The sequence below is a fragment of the Herpailurus yagouaroundi genome, unplaced genomic scaffold, assembly GCF_014898765.1.
Source record: "Herpailurus yagouaroundi ecotype Mexico unplaced genomic scaffold, PumYag 162, whole genome shotgun sequence".
In the NCBI taxonomy this organism is placed as follows: domain Eukaryota; kingdom Metazoa; phylum Chordata; class Mammalia; order Carnivora; family Felidae; genus Herpailurus; species Herpailurus yagouaroundi.
This window is the reverse complement of record NW_024412403.1, coordinates 43,339,056-43,364,942: the sequence shown is the minus strand read 5'-3', so window position 1 is coordinate 43,364,942 and position 25,887 is coordinate 43,339,056.

Sequence of the window (25,887 nt, the reverse complement as noted above, 5' to 3'; positions counted from 1 at the left end):
CTGCAGCCTGCTTCGGATTCTGTGTCTCCCTCTCTCTCTCCCCCTCCCTTTCTTGTGCTTCCTCTCTCTCACAAATAAACTTTAAAAAAAGGTAAAGATAAAAAATAAAAATAGTTATCTTAGCACATAAAGAAGCGTCCAAACGAGTGATAACAAAAGGTAAGTGAGTGTGAACAATCAAAGATGTAGAGGTATTAGCAATGGCGTACTGGTTTAAAACTGGTTCTGGTGGAGTAGTGGATCCTGATTTTTACTGTTCGCCATTTGCTATTGTGCGAAAATTCCCACCACCACCTGTTCCAAACTACTAAGGAGATGTCCCTGAACACAGAGTTGAATACACTTGTTTCAGGCTCCAGCACACCAATGTTGGAATTTGAGGGGTACCGTGAAGGACTGACTGAATTAGAAAAAAAATGTTAGAGAGTAGAAAAAGTTCCAAGTTGAGAGGAACAGCTGCAATATAGCCTCTGAGTCAGGACAATGCATGGAGTATTAAGGGAGATGGTGGGAGATCAGTCTGGTAAGAGTATAAACGGTGAGTTTGGATAAGATTTTGGCAATTTCAAGGAGAGTAGACCGAAGGGTTTGGCCTTCATTCAGCTGCAGATGAGGATTCACCAAAGATTTATGAAGAGACGGTGTACGTCGTGAAAGTATTCATTTAAGAGGAGTGATTGTGTTCTGAGACCTGGAGAACTGGTACAAAACGAGAGCAGCAGGAACCCACTGTCCACGCTGAGTGAAAAGGCAGACAGAACTGGAAGTGATAATGCCGCGAAAAAAATTTTAATGGCATCTTAAGGCTTCTTGGGCATGGAGGATGAGGAGAGAGAAAAGAGAACAGTGGCTAAAATTTCCACTTCTGGGTTTAGAGTAGAATTGCCATCTCAATGAACAACTGAGGAGAAAAAACTGAGCAGAAGCTGGTTTATGGAGGCAGCCCATAACTTCAGCTTCAGACATGTCCACTTTAGATCCTAGTAATGGCTGTTCTATTCCCTGCCCTTCAGAATTCCCCGGGCACGGAGATCTAAGTCCCCTCCTCATCTACCATGCCCTGTCATTCTTGGAGCCCAAGCCCGACATCAGAATTTCTCTCCAATTAAATGATACAGCAGAGAGCTTAAATTCTTTTTCTTGATGAAATAATCTTATCTCCTCCCTTCCCTGTTATCCTTTTTCACCCCTACCCTCTCCATCTACATTTTTTTTTCATCCAATTCTGAGGATCTTTCTTTTATAGTACATATTCTCAGTTTAAAAAAAAAAAAATCCTTTCTGTAGTATATTCCTGTACTAAGACAGTGTTATAGTGTTATAATTTGTATTTTGAATATCTCACTTTAGACATAGTGGTATATTTATTATTCCATCCATTCACCTAAAAAAATCCTCTGGGATAAGTGAGGGTAGCTATAATTAACCTCGTTCTGTAAATGGAGAACCGAGGCATAACAGATAATTAATATAATCAAGTAACTGATTCAGAGGCAATCACTGATTTACAAATTTCTTTTCAATATGCTACCCAAAACAAAATGTTCCTTCCAACCTCTTACTTTCCTTAAAAGATAGGTGCTACATAAATTTAGTTTTGTTGGTTATGGCAATTCTAATTGCATCTCAAAGCAATGTAAGGTAAAATCTAAACAAGAATTAGGAATAAATGCCTCCTAATCAAAATCCCATTGCCTATTTCCAAACTTCACTTGTTTTCTAGGATTATCTATAATAACCAGAGGTGAAGACTACTAAATAAAAATTCTAAAAGAAGATAATCCTAATGCTTTTTGATCTTGCGTGCCATGATTTACTACTCTAATAGGATAAATTAGAAAAAAACGCACTTAGTTTCCATTACCATCTCCAGCCTGGGCATAAAGACCTTATAATTTTTAGTATATTATAAGCAATAGAGTGTGTTTAAATACAAACAAAAGGATATAAAGACAGAAACTCTGCAAGACAGTTTCAGGTCCAAAAGGTGCTTACTCTGTAAGTATCTCAGACTGCAGTCTCCTCACGTCTCAGATCCCTAGCAAAAGGCATGCAATCAAGCCTCCATTGTGAGCAGAATGCTTCTAACTTATTAATTCTAACAGACAAGATAAGGGGAAAGAAACCCTCTGAAGCATGTAAATTCCATTGTTTTAATGTTTAAGTAGGTTTAACCCTAAAGGGTAGCTCACCAACTATTGAGGAGCTCTCAAATGTTGAATGAATGTTCTTCAGTTCTTTAAGTTCAACAGAATTATTCTGTATATGGCAACTGTTCCTGACAACAACGGTTTTAAAACTTAAACCAGTTGTTCTCAATGCTGGGAGGCAGACCTATGAAAAGCAATAGGGTCACAAGATCTGAAACGATAAGGATGCAAATGCATGGAATGCAGACTGGACAGAATATCATTCTGCATTTATAGAATGAGGTTAATGAGAGCTACCCTCACTTAGCTCTTTTTTTTTTTTTTTTTTTAGGATAATGGATGGAATAAAAAATATTCCAGCGTAATTCATAGTAAATTTTCTAATTGCATATTTTCCAATCAACGGACCTAAAAATGCAAATTCCATCTTTTTGGCACATTCATAATACTTTGCTACTGTGCAAGAATTTTCATACTAAAAAAAACCATAAGTTGGGGATCCATTACTTGAATCTTGGAATGTGCAAAGTACTGCACTCCTGGTAGGATTGTTATTATTTAATCTCTTGTGATATTTTCATTTTGTATATTTTGGAAAGTATTTTTTTTTTTTAATATTTACTTATGTTGAGAGAGAGAGAGTGTGCAAGCAGGGGAGGGCAGAGAAAGACAGAGAGACAGAGAGACAGAGAGAATCCCAAGCTGTCAGCACAGAGTCTGATGCAGGGCTCAAATCTCACAAACTGTGAGATCATGACCTGAGCGGAAATCAAGAGTCAGATGCTCAACTGACTGAGCCACCCAGGTGCCACTTATGTTTAATGAGTAAACATAAGAACCATGTATAATAAACAAAACAGGTAAAATATAGAGGGGAAAGGTTATTATTGGGATCCCTCAAATTTGGCTGTTACTGTGAACTATCTCTAGAATATGTCCTACCTGAAAAATGGGAATATAGTTCCTTTATAACTTCCTTATTCATGGAAATGTTTTTGTAACATTTTAAATTTGGGGATTAATAGCAAAGTCATATCTATAAGTACACTCAACTCCTTGGAGAAAGGGACTATGTAAATGCAAAGCATCACTATTATTACTCTGCAATAAATCCCAGCTAACATAGTAGGTAATTAAGGGAGAGAGCTGGGGAGTAATTAAAAGTAATTGATATCTCACTGTCCTTGCAAGGTGCTGTTTTTGCTCCTTCTTGATACCTTCAAAGCGGTGTCAAGTACAAAAAATAAATACATAACTCTTAGATGAAAGAAATCTGTCAACTCCCCTGTTTCCAACCTGGGCATTCTGAGCCACGGTATCACCAACCTGAGAGGGGCTCTCAGGAAAGCATGCCCCCCATTATTAACAGAAAAAAATATAGTTTCACAGTCCACAGTGTCATCTAGGGTCTTTGCACTTCTCACATGAGGGGTCACTGTTAAAGCATTGACAGGAAATAATCTGAAGACTTAAAGGTTTTCTGATTTCTTGCCAGGAATGAAGTAAATTGCTTAGCGCTCAAAAACATGTATTGCTGGGGTGCCTGGCTGACTCAGTTGGTAGAGCTTGCAACTCTTGATCTCAGGGGTATATGTTTGAGTCCCATGTTGCATGTAGAGATTACTTAAAAGTAAAATCATTTTTTTGGGGGGCGCCTGGGTGGCGCAGTCGGTTAAGCGTCCGACTTCAGCCAGGTCACGATCTCGCGGTCCGTGAGTTCGAGCCCCGCGTCAGGCTCTGGGCTGATGGCTCGGAGCCTGGAGCCTGTTTCCGATTCTGTGTCTCCCTCTCTCTCTGCCCCTCCCCCGTTCATGCTCTGTCTCTCTCTGTCCCCAAAAAAATAAATAAACGTTGAAAAAAAAAATTAAAAAAAAAATAAAAGTAAAATCATTTTTTTAAATAAAATCTTAAAAAAAAATACATATTGCCTAATTGTGTCAGGTATGAGGGGCTGAAAAGTTTATGGGTACTAAAAACACCTTCTCACAGAGATTCCTCCTGCCTCCTTCATTTCCCCTGAAACCTCACTACCTGGTGTTTAAACTTTTTGAATTAGCCAAGACCATCCCCGGTGGCACAAGTCTGTTCATTTCTCATCTAAGAATGGCCTGTTCCTTCTTTACTACATGCTCAAATCTTGTCCATCATTCAAGGCCTACCTCCCACAATTCCATTTTTCAGAAAGAATTTAGATATGTCTTCCTAGGGTTATATTTAGAATGTTTTGCTCCAAAACCTTAGTGATTCCTAAAGACAGTAGCCACATGATAAGAGAAAACACAGATATTTAGCAAAGATTTTTCTGACCAAGGTTACAGCTGAATTTCTGGATGAGGGAACCAAAAGAAGATTTGAAAATCCTTTTGTGTTCTTTCAGAGTGTTATAGTGTGAGGTCATTAGCAATCCACATAAAATCATCCTGGAGTAAGGCAGTAGGGAGGGCAAAATTGACCAGGACCAGTAATCCTGTTATGCAGCAGGAGCCTCTTGGCTTCTTTTAGACTTGGGTAAACCCAGGCATTAATAAGGACACCAAACAGTAATTGTTTTGTCCTGACACTGTATCTCCAGACTGGCTTTAGACTTTCCTCCAACTACAGGTAATGCCTACATATTTAGTTATCAACACAGTTCCTTCAGCAATAACCCTTTGGTTTTTTCCCTTCCCCGCTGGAACTCCTTGTGATGGCTATTCCTGAAGTTACCGTTATCAATGAAGCCACCAATTCCACTGGGGACAGCCTCCTCCCCGAGGTATCACCACTGCTAATTATGGCTGGCAGAGACTTCCCAAGTCGGCAGACGTGTCTAGAGATGTCAGAATCTTAAGGAGTTTGTTTCTGTCCAAGTTGAGATTCCCAAATAGTGAACAGCTGAGGTAGATACAAAGAAAAAATAAAGTTCCATTTATAGCATTTGGTATGCCAGGTTATTAATGCTGGTACAGTCAGTCCTTACAATAATCTTATTGAGGACACAGAGACTTGAACAAGTTAAGTAATTTTCCCAAGGTCACATTATTTCAGAGCTAGAATTGCAATTCAGGTCTGTGCAACTTCAAAGTCCTTCTTTCCACTGTGTGCTTGGGCGTGTCTGGCGTCCAAGAAGCACAAAACCCACTGAAAGTGCCACGAAAGGAGCAGCTGAGTGAGCTCAGGCTATTTGCTCCCAGAACTGCTTTTAATGCTGGTCGAGAGAGAGAACTTGGGACTTATCCATGGTGATTATAATCAGATGGCTTCTAGAAACTGTAGGTGAATAAATCTGCCCTCCAGGGATCCTGGGACAAAAAAAAAAAAAGATGGGATTTCCTCTCAAATGTGAATGGAAAGAATAAAATAAGTGAAAGGAAGCCAAAGCTATGCTCCAGTGTTTGGAGAACACTTCCAGGTCTGTAGTTTTATATCAATGGCTGCTGCAGACATAGGGATCTCTGCCATCGTGAGACAGTTACCTGTCTCATCAACAGCACCTCTTAAGTTGAAGTGCCATGAGACACACGACAAATGCATGTTGTCAATCAGATATTGACTTGCTATTTTCTATTAATTTAACGTATGCCGTCTTCCCATATGCCTTGCCTCTTCCTGCTACACATTTCCTTCCCACTCTCCCTCCCCCTCTGCATGTGTCACCTTCTGTTCCCTCCCCTGCTTCTTCTGCTTTCAGTTTAGTGTTGTTAAATGTTTCAAGTGTGAAACAACATGCATAATACTAAGGGTCTTCAAGAGAACAATAGAAATATACGTACCATTACCCTGTATAGGTGTCTGTGTCTCTGTGTGTGCGTGTGTGCGTGTGATTATGGTGTATGACCACAGTAACAATAACCTAGTACGAGATCTGAAAAAAAAAAAGTGATATGGGTGAGTTAAGGTGTTAATAAAAACACAGAGTATGTCTCAGGGCACTCTAACTGTCCTTCTCTGGACCTTGATATCCACTGCTATCCATGTATCATTACAGAAGCACTGGCAAAGGCAAGAAGCTCTGATAATTATTTTGCAGAGTAGTGTAAAGGTCTGTGTGGCTCTGAAATGTTTTGAATATATCAGCATGACAATATAGCATCTACTTGGTAGATGTAGTAAGGATGTGGATAAATTAGAGCATTATATATTTCTTTGATATTAAAGAGCCACAAGGCACTATACAGACGACAACCAAATTTACAGAGATCTCAAGCGCAATAATACATAGGGTCCTCTGTATGAGTAATCTTTAAAAAACTGATGATCTCTGAAACAGAGTTCATAGTTCAGTGATACCTGAATTAACACAAATCTCCCTGAATCAAAGGTTCAAATACGGACATGGTTGGGATAACAGCTACTGTCCTTAGCACAAGGTCAGTAGATGGAACACATGAAGAAGACAGATAGTGATGATTTTTTTCAAGCAAATCATTTCTGGGTGACAAGAAGGCATATTCTGGGCACTGCTGATGGGCTCAGTCATCTAGGAGCTGGGGAGCAGGGGGAAGGCAGGCTGCTGCTGGGTTTGATCTTGTTTTGCCTCCAAGAGAAACTTGAACATCCAAATACTTTAGGATCAAGAATGCATACACACAAATGGAGAAATGAGCAAGGAGCAAAATTCCTTCCCAAGACAATTATAGGAATTAATCTACTTTTCAGAAGTATTTCCCAATCCTTCCTATATTACTTAGTAGCAGGACTTGTAGTGGAGATAGATTCTGCAAGAAAAAACTGCAAGTCAATGAGACAGATGCTATCATGCAGGTATATAAAACCTGCTATGGTGGTAAAAGACAGAATCCTTTCCTTGACTTTGAGATGTAAGGATTTTAGGGAAAGTTCCAGAAAAGAGGTTATGTTAGGACAGATGTTAAATCACGAGTTGGAGTTTGGGCAGAATGCCAGGGTAGAAACCCAGATGGTAGGGAAAGCATATGCAAAAACAAGGAGGGTATTTAGGAAATGATGAGGAAGTCAGTGATGAATAGGACAGGGTGTGTGGTGCGAACTGCTTAGAATAGGGTTCGGAAATATTTGATAGGGTTATGTACTGAGGTATTTTGTCAGCCGGTTTAACGATTTTGGACCTGAGGCTAACCTTAGGCAGGAGTATGACATGGTCAGATTTTTATTTTTAAACGGCAAGTTGGAGAATCATCATGAATCATGATGGTGGTGAGATTTGGGATAACAAATGAAACTACTGACTAGATGCTGAGGAATGAAGACACTAAGACTATAATGATCTAACTTGTACTGGAAGTATAGGGAAAGTGAGGAGGTGAAGATTCCAGGTGGACAGATTAGATATAGAGTGTTAATAAGGAGAAGAGACAAGTAAGATATCAGGTTTTCACTCATATGTGGAATTTGAGAAACTTAACAGAAGACCAGAGGGGAAGGGAAGGAATAAGCTACAAATACAGAGGGAGGCAAACCCATAAGAGTCTCTGAAACATACAGAGAACAAACTCAGGGTTGATGGGGGTGGGAGGTTGTCAGGGGTGGGGAAAATGGGAGATGGGCATTGAGAAGGGCACTTGTCGGAATGAGCACTGGGTGTTGTATGTAAATGATGAATCACGGGACTCTACTCCCAAAGCCAAGACTGCACTGTATGTTAGCTACACTATATGTTAGCAGATTTCTCTGCGTGAGGTGGGGAGGCCTGCATGGCTCAGTCAGTTAAGTGCCCAACTTCAGCTCAGGTCATGATTTCATGGTTCATGAGGTCATGATCTCACGGTGAGTTCAAGTCCCACGTCAGGCTCTCTGCTGTCAGGACAGAGCCTGCTTTGGGCCCTATGCCCTCCTCTCTCTTTGCACCTCCCCCACTTGCACTCTCTCTGTGTGTCTCTCAAAATAAATTTTAAAAAATATATTAAAAAATATTTCTCTGTATGAGGGACAAAGTAGATGACGCTCTTAACCAAGGCAGAAAATATAGCCCAAATGTCAATTTTTCAATAGCCTTCCATCTGATAGCAGCAGATCCTGCTTCCTCCACAAAGCTTTCATTTTTTAATATACCCACAAACCGGTAAGTTGACTAGTCATTATGTTGCACCACCTATGACTGTTTTCTCTTGATTGGGCTCCCACTCACCCACATCTGCTGCCTGCAAAGTAAGTTGGAGCAACTTCTCCGTCACGAGAACATGCCTTGTCAATGACCATATCAAGGACACTATGTCTAAGTGACAGTATGGCTTCCATGTTTACAACCTCCAGAATGGCACTGTGCTCCATGCCAAGGCAGAACACTAGGCAAATTTGGACTCACTGCTAGAATTCCTCCTCCATTAGAACGTATGCTCTATGAGTGCGGAGATTTTTGTTTCATTTACCGCAATATCTTCTGTATCTACAATAGTGCCTGACATATGACAGGGGCTCAATAAATACTTTTTTTTAAAATAAAGCTTGAGATAATTATATCCTCACATGCAATTTTAAGAAATAATACAGAGAGATCCAATGTACCCTTTAGCAATCTTCCCTGTAGTAACATCTGGAAAAACTGTAATACAATAACACAACCAGGATACTGATGTTAAAGTGGTCAAAATACAAAAGAGTTCTGTCACCACCTCAAGTTGTTCCACAATTAATTTAATTTTTACATCAGTTTAAAGAAACTTAAATGTGGGATGCCTGGGTGGCTTAGTCCGTTAAGCGCCAGACTACAGCTCGGGTCATGATGTCACTATTTGTGAGTTCAAGCCCCATGTTGGGCTCGACAGAGTGCTGATAGCTGGGAGTCTGGAGCCTGCTTTGGATTCTGTGTCTCCCTCTCTCTCTGCCTCTCCCCCCCACTCGTGCTCCCCCCACCTCTTAAAAATAAGTAAACATTTAAAAAAATTTTAAAGAAACTTAAACGTGAAAAATTGAGGCTGTGGTTTAAAGAAAAACAAGACAAAAATTTCTAGTTTGTGCAGCTAATTGGATATTGGCTCTAAATCAAAAGATTGGCAAATCGTTTTTACTTATAGTATATGTATTTAGGTTAAAATAGAATTACATATGTATACACTTCTTTTAGGATTATTACTCCATATTTTATAAAACTTTCTCATCAAACAACTACTGATCCCAACCATCTCAAGTGAAAGGCCTTTTGTCCTAGTCCATCACTGGAGTTATGTCTTCCACTTTCAAGATGTGGCTCAAACTCAGTTCAAGGGAACTTTGGGGCACAAATGCCCTCTCTCCTGCTTCGCTATTCTTCTGTTCAGACTTGCTTCTCATCCCAAGTTTTGTTCTTCTCTTCCAATTGCAAAACAAAAACGTCCATGAATATGATTTAAAATACTGATGTGAGATGTCAAGGAGGAGGAAGAATAAAGGTCACCATCTTTAAGCAGCAGCAAGCCACAAATGCTCTCCTATTTAAAAAGAAAAAAAAAAATGAAGCAATGGGAAGTTTAAGGGGAACTGGCCATCAGAAAATGGGTTCAAGATTGAAGATGATATGTTTCAAGACCTGTCCCATTTATATCCATCATCAAAGGAGCCAAACTTGGTCACATGACTCCCCTGCCTGGCTCCCCATTACCTACAGAATGTCCAAAGTCACTCACATGGCCTACTGAGATACTCTGTGTTCTGATCCCTGGTCATTTCTCCAGTCTTTTCACCTATTTCCTGCCACATACTTCCAGTGTCCAACTGACACTTTCCTATACACACACAAAGCTGTGTCTCCCTTCCGAGGAGTGCTAGTTCTTCTACCCTGACTCGCTCCTCATATCCATCTTTTCCCCTTCCTCTGGCTAGAGCCTAATTCTGACTCATTTAATAATTACTCACTTTACTCATTACTTCTTCCACAAAGCTTTCCTGGAAGCCTTCTCTGACAACTACGGAGTTAGATAACTTGAGTCTATTAATCAATATTCTTTGTCTCTGAGCCACAGAAACCCAATTCAAATGAGTTTAGGAGAACAAAGAAAATCTGTCACTCAAGAATAAATTATAGAAAGAGTAGCCCATGGTAAGAGATATCCATTTTACTGTGAAAAATCTCCACTGTTATACTTAATACAGGGTATTATAACCTGTTTATGTTTCTATCTTCCTCAGCCTCCAGGCCTGAAGAAACTAATCTTAGATTTTCTCAATGCCAAATGTGATTTCCAGATGATCAAAGTTAAATACAGGCTGGTTGAGTAAAGGAAATCATTACATTTTGGTTGAAAATTCAGAATTTTGATATCTAGAGGGAACACTTTATGTACAGGAGATCTTGTTTATAAGTACAGATAAAGAACTTGATGGGGGTGCCTGGCTGGCTTAGTCAGTGAAACATTCGACTCTTGATCTTGAGGTTGTAAGTTCAAGCCCCACGTTAGGTACAGTGATTACTCAAAAAAATAAAATCTTTAAAAAAAGAAAAAGAACTTGAATAATTTCAGAATGAAGGAAAAATTTATAAAAAATCTTTAAGGACAGATGATGATTCCAGACTTACATTTTAACCTTAGGGAAAACCCTGGGATGCCTTTCCATTGAGATGGGAGGAAAGGGGGTAAAGTCAGTGATGATGCAAATGAGATCAGAAGTGAGGAGATGATTTGAAAGAGCTTTGCCTACTGGCTACTCTTTTCCCACAAAGATAGTAGATAATGTCACATGCTTCAGAGAGAGCAGTGGTATTTGGAACTGAGGTAGCAGGACTGATTAAAATAGTAACTACTTGGAAAAGCTTCTGAGGAAAATGCGAACAGTTTCTTTTTCAAGGGACAAGGAAAAGTGAAGTGGAGGGATAATTTGATACCCGCTTCACTAAAGACCCCATGACCCACAGCACAGCCACAACAACATGGCCAGGAAATTCCATTAATGTCAATGTGTCACATTACCCACTAAGTTGGCTCTTCTTAGAAAGCAGTTCCTTCTATTTACCTCTATACTTACACCGATATTTTTACCTGTCTTTAATCTCTTTTCCCTCTTCCTGTGAATTTGCTCAAGTCTTACTTACCTTGAAAAAAGAACTTTTTATTTCCAGGTAGCTACAATCTTTTCTCCTCCTCATCCCCTAAATTTTTGAAGAGTAATAATTATTCACTCTCTCCTTTTTTTTTTTTTTTTTTTTTAGTGTTTTTGTTTATTTTTGAGAGAGACAAAGAGACAGAGACAGAGTGTGGGTAGGGAAGGGGCAGAAAGAGAGGAAGGCAGAATCTGAAGCAGGTTCCAGGCTCTGAGCTGTCAGCATAGAGCCGCATGCGGGGCTAGAATTCACAAACCATGAGATCATGACCTAAGCTGATGTTGAAAAGTTAACTGACTGAGCCACCCAGGTGCCCCTCCCCTTTAACTTACTTTCCATTCCCTCTCTCATCCACTGATCTTTGTTTTTGGCTCCAATGCTACTGAAATAGTTTTTACAAAGGTCACTATCATTTAGTTACAAAGAACTGTAGCCTTTTTTCTTACTCTTCCTTCTTTCTGGAATTTCTGAAAGTTTTTGAGCCCACTGACAATTCCCTTCTTTGAAACATTCTCATCCTCTGGATCTGAACATAGCCATCAGAATCACCATACAGAAGAAGACACAATGCAAAATTGTGACCTGAATCCAGACCATGCAGTTTCCCCACTGTGTGGTTTTGGAGAAGTTATTTGCCTTCTCCACACCTCAGTTTATGTAGCTACAAAACAGTTATAATACCACTTAGAGTATTGCCTTCAGAACTCAAGCATTCAAAACTTAAACATCAAATGTCAACTGTGGACCAGCTACTCTCTTGAGAGCCTGGGTACATTAAATGCAAAAAGAAAAAGACAAAATCCCCTGCATTATTCAGCTGGGAAAGGGAGACAATAAATAATAAATGTATTAAATATAATAATAAATATAATAAATATGTACATTCTACATTATGTTAGAGGGTGATGATGATGTAGAAAAATAAAACTAGGGAGGGGATTAAAACAGTCACAGTGGTGAATGGATTGCAATTTTCAATAAGGAAGACAAGGTAGGCCTTATTGAGAAAATGACATTTGAGGGGCCCCTGGGTGGCTCAGTCAGTTAAGCGTTTGATTCTCGGTTTTGGCTCAAGTCATGATCTCATGGTTTATGAGTTCAAGCCCCACACTGGGCTCCATGCTGACAGTGTGGAGCCTGCTTGACATTCTCTCTCTCCCTCTCTCTCTGCCTCTCTCTCTCTCTCTCTCTCTCTCTCTCTCTCTCAAAAATAATAAATAAATAAACTTTATAAAAAAGAAAAGAAAATGACACATTTTGGAGGGGAGGGGATTATGTAGAAATTTGAGGAATAAGTGTTCATGGCAGAGAAACACACTGCATAAAGTTCAGCAGGAGATGAGTTCAGAGAGTTAAGGAAGAGTAGAATGTGCCCGGGTAGGTCATTTGAGGACATTGCCTTTTATTTTGAATGAAATTTGAAAGCCTATCAGGGTCGGGAGTGAGAGGTGACATAATCTCTAAACGCTGGAACAGGCCCACTGCAGCTCATGTGCAAAGAACAGACTACCTGAGCTAAGTACAAAAGCCAGAGTCCAGGGTGCTACTGCAACAATCTTAGTGAAAGATGACGCTAGTACATATCAGAAAGATGGTGACAAGTTGGGGGAAAGTGGTAAGAAGTAATTGGGCTACAGACAGATGTTGAAGGTAGAAATTCAAGTATTTTCTAATGTGATTGTCTGTAAGCAGAACAGAAAAGAAATGTACCATCCCAAGGTTGGGTTGGCCCGAGCAACTGAAAAAGAACTTTTCCTTTTCTGTAATGGAAAAGACTAGCAGAGGGAATGAATGTTACATCATGAAATTTTTATATCAAAATATTCCACTGTGCTTTAAATTTGCCTCTTTGATTCTTAGACAGCATACTAAGCTCCTTCCTTATCACAGTGTTGCAGCATTCTTGAGCAAATTCATATACAAACCTTCGTTTACTTTGATATTTACAACTGGGTTTTTTTTAGAAAGGTAGAAAAGATAGGATTCCCCATGTAACAGATCTGATGGCTAAGGCTTAAAAGAGCTATGCGATTAACCTAGGCTATTAGAATGGATGATACAGTAGAACACAGGGTTTTGTCTCTTTATCTGGTTAACTGTAGATCATATAGTGCTAAGAATTGGGGCACTGCAAGATAACTTCAAGACCATACAGTCCAAACCCTTCTACATTACACCCAAAGAAACTAACTAAGACAATCTATGCAATCTACTTTTTCACCCTGTTTTTGCTTTTGAAACCTCCTAGACATTCCCAAAGACTTGAGATTGAGATTCCATCTTGGTATGTTGAATGACTAATGTACTACATTTTTCAATCAGAAAATGCCCCATCAGAAAATTTCAATCAGAAAATGGTATAGAAACGAAACCAGAGGACAGTAATGTCCTAAATGCCAAATGAAGAAAGTGTGTTGTGTGATGGAGGGCAATCTACTTCACTAAATGCTGCTGAGCAAGAAGGATGAGGCCTGTAATTGGCCAGTGGCTTTAGCAAATGATGATCACTGAGGACCCAGACAAGAGCAGTTGCAGCATACTGGTAGAAGCAAAAGCCTGACTTGACAGGCTAAATGTGAAGAAAGGAGAAAACTTGAAAGCAGCAAGAGGTTTATTACAAACTGGAGCAGACACATTAACAACTCAGGCAACAACAGATGTTGGTGAGGATGCAGAGAAAGAGGATCTCTTTGGCACTGCTGGTGAGAATGCAAGCTGGTGCAGCCACTCTGGAAAACAGTATGGAGGTTCCTCAAAACATTAACAATAGAACTATCCTATGACCCAGCAATTGCACTAGTAGGCATTTATCCAAGGGATACAGGTGTGCTGTTTCGAAGGGACACATGCACCCCAATGTTTATAGCATTACTATCAACAATAGCCAAAGTATGGAAAGAGCCCAAATGTCCATTGACTGATGAATGGATAAAGAAGTGGTATATATATATATATACACACACACATACATACACACAATGGAGTATTACTTGACGATCAAAAAGAATGAAATCTTGCCACTTGCAACTATGTGGACGGAACTGGAGGGTATTATGCTAAGTGAAATTAGTCAGTCAGAGAAAGACAAAAATCATATGACTTCACTCATATGAGAAATTTAAGATACAAAACAGATATACATAAAGGAAGGGAAGCCAAAATAATATAAAAACAAGGAGGGGGAAAACATAAGAGACTCTTAAATATGGAGAACAAACAGAGGGTTACTGAAGGGGTAGTGAGAGGGGGGATGGGCTAAATGGTAAGGGGCATTAAGGAATCTAACTCCTGAGATCATTGTTGCACTATATGATAACTAACTTGGGTGTAAGTTTAAAAAAATTTAAAAAAAATAAAGAAAAAGGAAAAAAACAAATCAGAGCAGAAAAATGAAACCAAAAGGAAAATATTTCTCTCTCTCTCTTATTTAAAAATGGGGATAAGGGGAGCAGGTTTGGGGGCTAATGAAACACCCTAGTAGAAAGGAAAAAAAAAATATTGGTGATATAGGAGATAGAGGTAAAAATCATGGGGCCAATGCCCTTCACTGTGCAAAAGAGATAAAATCCAGTGCCCAAGGAGAGATTGACATTAGAATAAGATGTGTGTAGTTCTTCTCTGTAGCAGGTGAGAAAGTAAAGTATGCAGATACAAAGGCTGCTAGGCGAGTGGATAAGGGAAGTCTACGGACGTTCCTCTGAGTTTCTCTAAGTGCACCGTAAGGTGGGAAATAGGTCATATACAGAAAGTGAGGATAAGGGAGAAGAAATTGGATGTGAGAGGAGAGAGAAAGTGGGAGAGTGAGTGAATTGGGCAAAGACAGCATGATTGTCAGGTAAATCAAAGATGTACTTGATGTGCCTGGTCCAGAGCCATGAGACGTCCACAGTCCAAGCTGGGTACCCCTAGCGGCAGGATCCAAGGTTCCCTGGGTGTTGAACAAGTAGCAGCTATTACTATTGTGTTACTCAAAAGCACCCTCTCCCTTAACAGAGGTATTAGACAACACTGAATTACCTGCCCTAAAATTGCTTGACATGTTTTTAGGGAGAAATTTAAGAATTTCCTCTTTAATGTCCAATTACTTGGCATTTCCACAATCCTTTATACTTGCAAATTGCCCCACAGTCATGCTTATTATATATGCTTCACCATATCCCTGACTTACACGTAGAATAAAATCAAGTTAAGTAAATCAGAGGAGGCACAAGGTTTTGTTCAGTCAGTACTTGGCAGCAGTGAACAGAGAAGAATTACTCATCCTGGAGTCAACAGTTTAGAGCAGCATTTCCTCAAAGTATACTCTGTGGACCATTAATCCCAACTGATGTTCCATGAGCAAGAGTTCTAAGGTCAAATAAGTGTGAGAACTCTACGTGGTATATCTCTTAGATTGTCACAAAGTTCATTAGCATCTTTGCTTACCCCTGGCGTTAAAGAGATCTGATTAACATATTTAACCTTGTACTTCTAAGGCTTGTTTGACCACGAAATTCCTTTTATTTTCTTTAAAGCTGAGCCCAGTTTTATGGGTGTGTGTAGCAGTCATTGATACAGCCAATTCCCATATCCATCCCTCTCTTCTCCTTCTGCAGCCCAATCCAGTTTTAGGTGGGCACACTGATACTTAGACAACAGGTTATATTTCCTGCTTCCCTGGCTGCTAGTCTTGGCCACAAAACTAAGTTTTAACCAATGAGGCAGCCAATGAGAAATGATATGTATAACAACTTATAAATAGCCTTAAAGGCAAGGGGCACACCTTTCTTTGTACCACTCCCTTCCTTCTTTCGGCTGGCCAGAAGGCAGAGTAATAGTTTCAGCCTTAGTATTTAAACCTGTAAAATGCTCATTAAAGAGGAAAAAGCTGCAAGACAGCACGAACCTGGCTACTTTATCATTGTGGAGCCACCACATGGGCCACACAGTGCCTACCTCCAACTCCTTTAAGTGAGAGAGAAATAATTCTTCAGTTTTGTATATAGCACTGTTACCTTGTTCTTCTGTTGCTCAAGGCTGAACCAAGTCCTAACGAATACAGCATAACACGTATCATCATCTCCTAGAACAACGTTCTTCAGAGGACACTCTCAGAAGTACTGGTCAGCCACTGAAACTACATGCCTCCTTCCTCCAACAAATACATTTTTGTCTGAGTCCACACACATGGAATCTTCATTTATGTCTGCCATTTCCATTGTTTCCCCAAATATTTGTGAGCAAAAGGCAGCAGCTAAATGGAAAGAGCAATGGTTATGTCAAACAATAAACAGTCAAGGCCTACCTCTGCTTCTTGACCTTAGGCGAGTACTCTAAAATCTCTGCTCCTCAGTTTCCCTGAAGATGTAGAAGAAATAGTATATTCTCGGCTTCATAGTGTTGTTGCACTAATGAAATATACACTAAAAGAAATCATAATGTAGCCTACTACACAAAAGCTCTTACTGTTACTGTTATTCCACTATACCAGAGGGAGCTCTGGTCCAAACCTACTAATGCATAGGTATGCATACCAGAGTTGTCTCACATCATTTCTATAGATATCACTTCTCTGTGGACAGGTGGAACCAGATAGCCTCCTTGGTCCCATTCAAATGCAAATTCTAAGCACAAATGGCACTCTTAGAATCTTGAGGCTAGGATGGAACCTTTGGGAGACTCTTGAGTCTATGACTCTATATTAAAGTGAGATACACCTAAACCATCTTGGAATTATAAATTTACTAGCTTAGAAAGACCTTGAGAGAATAAATTCTAAATTTTGCCTTCAAGTGAATATCTGAGGGCTTAACAGTTCTCACCATAAGAAAATCACTCCTCAGAATTAAATTTAAATTCCTTACCCTAATTTAAGTCTCCGGTTCTCTTGTGCATACTTTGATAGTCTGCAAAAAGCTGGTACAATTTGTTCAACATTCACCCTTTATGTTTGATGACATTTCCTAAGACAATCTTCGTGTGAATATTGAGTCTAAAACTCACACTTGCCATGGCAACTGTTGTTTCTATATTTAAAAAAATAAATCATGCAAGATAATCCAACTCACTGATGAGGACTTTCATGAACATAATACAAGTACTTTATTTCTAAAGTTATGGATATTTAGAAATCTATTTATAAGCAAAGAGATTGGGTAACAAATTTGCAAATCAAAACATGCTTTAAAGCTAAAATTATCATTTCTAAACTAAGTAGCTGAAAAAAAATAAGACTATTAGTTAAAATAGGTACATACATTATTCAAATGATACAGCTAACATTTTTTAAGCTTAAAATAACTGAAAAACAAACATCTAATTGATATTCATTTATTCTTGTCACTATATAACCAGAACAGTGCAAACTAGTTTTGTATGGCATCATTCACAGAAAGAGTATTCCAACATCCTTTACAAAATTAAAATAACTCATAATATTAATTTTGTTTGTTTTCAGTTTCTAGGACATGTCTGACATATATTACCAGATATACTCAGTCTCAGTTTGCTATTTTTATTGTAAATCCTGATGAAGGGTGTTAGCACTGCACTCAACAAAATCCATTAAATGATTGATTTTCTTAAGCCAATATGAAATTAGCCTAGTAAAATGGAGTTACTAAAAAACATTAATTAAATGTCTGTGTTTGCTTATCAACCCCTATCCCCTGTACACTATTTAACTGCATAACTCTACAGAACTGGTAGTTTCCATTTGTCTCTATTGACAAATTTACCTTTATAAGATCTGAAATGCCAAGAAAGTAGTTGAAGTTAGAAGTAGGAAAAGGGAAGCTATAAGGGGGAGTGTCTCTTTGGTAACCAACAAAAGTCAATTTTTATATATAAAGGTATTGTGGAAATAAGAGTGAGTTTTCTCACTGTGGTAGATTAGAATCCAAATGCCTTATCAGTTTTAATATAAATATGAATAGATAGATACAGAAATAAATACAAAATACAGATATGCCTATATGCATAGGTGAGTTTACGTATGTATATTGCTCAGGTATGTCCACCGAGAAAGTCTAAGTAGCAATACTGCTCCAGTAGGAATATAAATATCTAGCACCCATATTTTAGTTTCTAAATACTTTCCTCCAATAAAAACAAAAAACGAAAAACAAAAAAACAAAGCAGAGCTCCTAGAGGAGTAGTGAGTGGATTCCAGGGCCGAAAATATGTAGGAATGTAGGAATGTAGGAAAAATATCAGACAATCCTGGAATATGTTGTTGTACCAAAAAGAAGGAAATACTAGAAAATGATGAGAACACATTAAAGAACAACTTGAAGAATTTCAATGGCCAAATTTGAGTAAATCTGAACAATTAACTAACTGATATATTTGATTTTAATCCATATGCCATCGTGATATAAATAAGTAATTGAGTAAATATATAATGAGAAGGGATGGCTTTTATTATAGTCAAATTCTAATTATAAATGCAGATGGAATGATGAAAATAGAAAATCACTATTAGGCAAATACCACAGTAATGGTTATTACAGGCAAGAGTCACAGATGGATGTTAAAATTAGTAGGTAAAAATATGATAAGAAACAGGATATTTGCACATTCAAAATATCTCCTCACAAGACATTTATTATTAATTACAAATGAAAAAATAACCATACAGTGGAGAAACATGGCAGATCCTACCTTAAGCAAGTGAAAAAAATTGGAATTGCATAAGGTACCATGAATTCTTAATACCATACCTCCTGATATGATACACTGAGAAGGTTATAACATTACTTCTGTGATATTCTTGGCAAAAAATGCATAAGTTGAATTTAATCATGAGGAAACATCAGATAAACCCAAATCAAGTGACATTCTACAAAATAACGGGTCCCTGCTCTTCAAAATGTCAAGGTCATAAAAGACAAACTAAGACAGAAAAATTATAATATATTTGAGAAGGCTAATAAAATGTAACAACTTAAGGTAAAGTGGGATTCTGGATTAAATCTTGGACTAGAAAAGTGGCATTAGTGGTACACCTGGGAAAATTCGAAATCTCTAGGTTAGTTAATGATATTATTCTGTAAATGTTTATTTTTTGCAGTCATTAATTTTGTCATGAGTAGGCAAGATGTTAACATCAGGGGAAGTTGGGTTAATAGTATATAAAAGCTGTCTCTTTTTGCAACTTTTAGTAAGTGCAAGATGATTTCAAATTAAAAGTTAATTTAAAAAAGTGCAATCTCCACCCCCATCTCTATGAGCTTCAGGGGACAATATTTTACCTCAGTGTTGTGATGTGATTGTCTATTGCTGTGAAATAAACTACTCCAATCTTAGTGACATAAAACAACATTGCGTCTCATTTTCAGGGGTTTTAATCTGAAATCACCTGATACTTGCTAAAGTTGCAAAAATGGCACAGAGAGCTTTTATATATCATTCACCAAACTTCTCTTAATGTTAATTTGTTATATAACCATAATATAATTAATGAGCTAAAAACGAACAGTGATACAATAATACTACTGTTCTTAGGTGTCATGGTTCTAGTGGCTGATTGGACTGAACTGGTTGGTTCTCACTCAGAGTCCTTCATGTGGCTAAGATCAGGCAAAGTGACACTGGTAGAGTCATCTGAAGACTGCAATTACCATACTTTGCATACTGGGAAACATTGATCTACCTGAGCTCCCTCCAACATGAGCATTCTTGATCACTTATATTCTCTTGCTGTAATCATTGTTCTCTCTCTAATAGTGACACACTCTTGAGGATTTATGAAATATTTGCAAGAGACACATTTAATAAAAGACTGCTACACAAAATATACAAAGAACTCTTAAAACTCAACAACAAGAAAACAGCCCAATTAAAAACGGTCAACAGGGGTGCCCGGGGTGGCTCAGTCGGTTAAGTTTCCGACTTCAGCTCAAGTCATGATCTCACCGTTCGTGGGTTTGAGCCCCCCATTGGGCTCTGTGCTGAGGGCTCAGAGCCTAGAGCCTGCTTCAGATTCTGTGTCTCCCTCTCTCTCTGCCCTTCCCCTGCTCACACTCTGTCTCTCTCTCTCTCTCTCTCTCAAAACTAAATAAACATTTAAAAAAAAATTTTTTTAAAAAGGTCAACAGTCCTGAACAGACATCTCATTAAAGAAGAGACACAGATGAAAAGTAACCATATGAAAAGATGTTCAATGGCATATGTTATTAGGCAATTACATACAAAAACAACAATAACATACCATTACACACCTGTTTGAATGGCCAGAATCCAAAACATTAACAACACCGAATGCTTGTGAGGACATGCAGCAACATTCACTACTGGTGGGAATGCAAAATGGTACAGCCCCTTTGGAAGACATTTTGGTGGTTTCTGATAAAAGTAAACATCCTCTTACCATATAATCCTGCAAACACACTCCTCAGTATTTACCTAAATGAGTTGAAAACTTATATGCACATGAAAATGCGCACATAGATTTTCGTAGCAACTCTATCCATATTTATTCATAACTGCCAAAACTTGAAAGCAACTAAGATGTCCTTCAGTAAGTGGATGAATAAACTGTAGTACAACCAGACAACAGAATATTAATCAATGCTAAAAAGGCATGAGCTATCCAGCCATGAAAAGACACATGTAACTAAGTGAAAGAAACCAATCTGAAAAGGCGACATACTGAATGATTCTAACTAGGTAACCTTCTGGAAAAGATAAAACAATGGAGACAGTAAAAAGATCAGTGGTTGCCAGGATTAGAGTGGAGGGAGGTATGAATAGGCTGAGTGCAGAGGATTTTTAAGGCAGTGAAAACTATTCTGCAGATAGTCCACTGGTTGATACATGTTATTATATATTTGTCACCCATAAAATGTACAACACCAAGTGAACCTTAATGAAAAGAAGAAGAGCAAACTCTAATGTAAACTAAGGACCCTGGGTAATTGTAATGTTTGTACCACTTATTGATTGTAATAAATGTACCACCCTAGGGCAGGATGTCAATAGTCGGGGAGGTTGTACGTGTGTGAGGACAAGGGGTACCTATGGGGAATTTGGGGCACTTCCCACTCAATTTTTCTGTGAACCTTAAAACTGCTATTAAAAAAATAAAGTCTATTAATTTAAATTTTTAAAAAATAAAAATGGGCATAGATGACATTTTATAGAAATTCTTAAGGAAAATACAAAAAGTGCCAGCCACAAATGAAAAGACTGATACATCTGACTCATTAAAATAGAAACTTCTGTCAACAAAAGACACCATAAACAAAAAATTACTTTAAAGCTTCAATCTGCGAAAAGATATTTGTAACTCATGCAGGTCCAGACCATATGTAGAGAAAAATACAAATTATTCGGTAGAAAAGCAGTAAAGAAAATGAATAAGAATTCACAAAGGAAGGAACCCAAATGGCCAACAGAAATAAAATGGGTGCATAACCTCACTAGTAATCAGGAAAACACAAGCTAAAAACGTCAGTGAGATATCATTTCACAATTGCCAATTCGGTAAAAAATTTCAAAAGCCTAATATCTGTTGTGGAAGTGGAGACATACAAAACTTACATCCAGTGATGGGAGGATAAATTGGCATATCCACTTTACAGAACAAATGAGCAGTATCTTATAAAGTTAAAATGAAAATGCTCAGCCATTCCTAGAGATACTTTTTCCCAGGGGACTGAAAAAATATGTACTTGAAATGCTGATTACAACTTTATTTAACCTAAATGTCTCCCCGAAAGAAATGATAAAGTAAATCATGATATATTTATTCAATGAAGCGCTATACAACTGTTAAAAAGATTGAACTAGAATCACGTGTATCATCATGGACTGATTTCAGAACCAGAATTGAATGAAAAGAGTGAGTTATTGTATGATGTATAAAATAATGTATTTGTTTAAATCTAGAAGATACACAGAATAGTGCTATGTATTGTTTATGAATACATGCAGTTTTAGTTGCTGTGTAGAAATCCGGAATGATAAATACTAACTTGGGCTTATTTATCTCAAGAAAGGAAGGGAGAGTAAATGGATAGGAGAAAGGTACCCAAGGTAGTATCAACTTTATCTATAAACTTTTATTTCATTTTTTAAATTTAAAGCAAGTAAAACAAAAGGGCTACATTTTATATAACATTCTTTGAAATGTTCTGGGTGTTTGGGGTGCCTGGGTGGCTTATTCAGTTAAGCGTCGGACTTAGGCTCATGATCTCACGGTTCGTGGGTTCAACCCCTGCGTTGGGCTCTGTGCTGACAGCTCAGAGCCTGGAGCCTGTTTCAGATTCTGTGTCTCCCTCTCTCTCTGCCCCTCCCCCACTGGCACTCTGTCTCTCTCTCTTAAAAATAAATAACAAAATTTTAAAAAAGAGAGAAATGTTTTGTATGTTTGAAATAGGTCTTAATTATGGAGAAATGTGATAAAAATCAAATAATTTGAAAGTCTATTTTCTCTCTGCTCATTATTACCTATCCCAGCATTAGTGGGACATCGTTCCTGAATTTCACAGTTGGAATAGGGGAAATTTTGTAATAATCTGATTTTGACCAAAAGAAACGGACTAGGAACTAAAACCAGGACAAAAATTGTTCAGAAAAGTCAAGGGCCAGGAATCCCCCAAAACCACCATGAAATTGAAAGAATGCCTCAGGCATTACCTTTCACTGTTCAGTAAGAGCACTGTTCACTGACAGAGCACGAGTATGCCAGCACTATAGTTTATTTGGTTCTCTTCCTCAAACTAGTCAGTAGAGGAAACTTCCCTCAGGAAGTGAAAGGCAAAATTATAGAGATGTCATTTTAGTAAGCAAAAGGCTAGCCTTTCATCCTGAAAGGAGAAGTTAACAGGAAGCATACCTAAGTGAGAGCCTGAATTAGCATGCAGTAATTTTGTGCCTTGTGGCTGATGGCGGAAGTCCGCAGAAGTGGCAGTGGCAGGATGAACAGCGTCACCACACCATCATCCCAGAATGGGATCGCCACCAGGGAAAAGGAAGAGCCACGTATATTCCAAAGAGAAACGCGTTTGAGAAAAACTCAAAAACCCTTTGATTAGCTTCCCTATTCCTTCTACTTTTATGCTTTTGTTCATTCCCCGCAGATTGGTTTATAGATATTCCGAAGCTGAAAAAGCTTCGCGCATCCTGGTGCTGGAATGAAAAGGTGGAAAAGCCACAATGACTTCAAACGCTATCGTTGCAAACTGCGCAGACCCCCTACTCCCTGCAGAGTGAGGCCCAAGAAGGAAAGATACATGGTGTTCTACATCCTTGAGGTTTTGCACAATTTCATTTAAATTACATTTTAGGTTTTATCTTTATGTTTCATCAGGTCCTAAAAAGTCACTCTCATTTTATCAGCTTTCAATTCTAGGGCTAAAGAAAAAAATTCTAAACTACTAAATTATTCCCTGCTTTAAAACCTGGGCTGTCACTTATCTGGGCTCCTGCATTGGTGGTATAATCCCTCTTAGGGAGCAGCTAATGCCGTCTCCAGACATCCAGATTAAAAATGTAAAGATTCATGAAAAATCCAGGTATTATATGCTTTAATCATAGAAAATATTATATATTAGGGAGGGCTTCTAGATAAACAATTGGGTTTTTTTTCATTCCATGTTTGTTTGTTTGTTGGTTTGTTTGTTTTACCTTACCCTATACAACAGATACAGTTTTGCAATGAGAAAATGGATAGCATGGCAGAGAGTGAGTTACTAAATACTTATAAGATTATGGGCAGTTTCCCAGAGTTTCACATGTTAAAGAAAAAGTTTACAAAGGTGTGGGAAAGAGTATATTAAGGAATTGAAACATAAAACTTATTCATATTCAATTAGCCAGTTTTTTTCATATTAGTGATTATGATTCAAAGGATTTTATTTACGTAAAATCATAGGAAACAATTTCCCGTGTTTGATTTTTTTAAAGGAGAGGTTTTATACGTGTGAGTTCATTTACTCAACAATTTTACCTTAAATACTTTCTAGTGATTTACCAAGATAAAAAATGAGAAGAAATGAACTTTAAAAAAAAAAGATTATAGGCAGTTAATTTTCCCAACAGCTCATTTCTTGAGATGTCTGCTACAAGCTGAAAGCATGTTGGGTGCATCATGAAATTCACAAGAAGCCTTTATATCTGAAACAATGGAAACCTTACAGCATGCTGTCTTATATTGTTGGTTACTTTACAGCTTCCACAGGAAAAGCATAGAGTCTGCAATACTGATGTTTGAACTACTTGAGCCCTTCTCATTCACAACCCTGAAGAATGAACTAAGGAAATATACTTATGATCCCTATATTCCCTGTCTCATACTACCTTCTGATTGTTATAGATCATAAGAAGACAGACCAGGGGCACCTGGGTGGCCCAGCCAGTTAAGTGTTGGACTCTTGATTTCGGCTTAGGCCATGATGTCACAGTTTGTGAGATCAAGCCCTGCATCAGGCTCTGTGCTGATGGCGTGGAGCCTGTTTGGGATTCTCCCTCTGCCCCTCCTGCCTGCTCTCTCTCTCTCTCTCTCTCTCTCTCTCTCTCTCACTCTCTCGCTCTCTCGCTCTCTCTCTCTCAAAATAAATATACAAACTTAAAAAAAAAAGAATACAGACTATATCATTGCATTAGTTTTCTGTTCTTAGTGGAGTGCCTGGTGTCTACAAATAAATTCTCCACGTTTCACAAATGCAAAAAGTAAGATTCAAAGGAGTATGCACAAGGTAGAAAAGCAAATCCCAAGCCTGGTGACTGTAGCAGTGCCCTGGCCCTCACCCTGGCCCGCGTTGAGGTGTGGAGAGCCCCTAACACAAGACTCTTCTAGGCAGCTTCCTATGAAGACTGCAGATATCTCATGTTCCTCAAAACAAAGATGGCTCAGAGAGAGGGAAACTTAATTTATAGGATACAATGTGGCAAAATACCATTTACTGATAGTGATAACATCCTGATGAGGTAAACTAATGATGACATATCTGACTGATGCCTTACTTCCCAAAACTGCTAAAAAGGATAATTTTCTGTTCGTACATGATTAAAATCCCTTGAGATCCATTTATGCTTAATGCAATCTAAGACCAAAAATGAACATTTCTCCCGACCACATGTACTTTGATGCATTTGCCCTTCAGGAGGATTATGTAACAGACACCTTTCAGGAGATTCTGTGTCAATTAAGAGAAAGCAACTTTAATTGTGATTACGAATATTTAAACCAGGTGTGATTTCCTGGCTGCGTTTAGCCAAATCTCCTGCACACCCTTTCCATACAGCACCTCTCGGTTCACCCTAGGTAGACTGGCATACATTACAGTTAACTGTGGCTCAGCAAGCTTCCAATAGAATCTTGTCAGTGCAATTTCACACAATGGGTGGGCATGTGTGTTCTGCATATTAGGAAAGCTCTTTGCCAATGCAACAAGCTTTTTATTCTGAATTCATTTAAAGCTTCAAATGAGGTTCCAATGGCAGCATCAGAGAGGGAGAAGTTAACAATGACAGTCACGGTTCTCAGAACACCTTGGCTTTGTCAACCAAACCATTTAGGCAGTAAACTGCCTCTACTATGCTCTATTTCTGCTTCTTGCTCTCATGATGACGTCTTATATTAGTAAGGGTCTGATTATTTTTATTAACAGGAAAAAAATTTATTGTTTTTTTACGGCATATAAATGAAACACATAGGGGTGGTAGAATTAATTTGCATTTCTTACTTTATATATTTTGCATTGTTTGAACTTTTAAATAGCATGTGCTACCTGAATAATTTTATATATTAATGAAATGATTTTTAAAATAATGGACATTTTC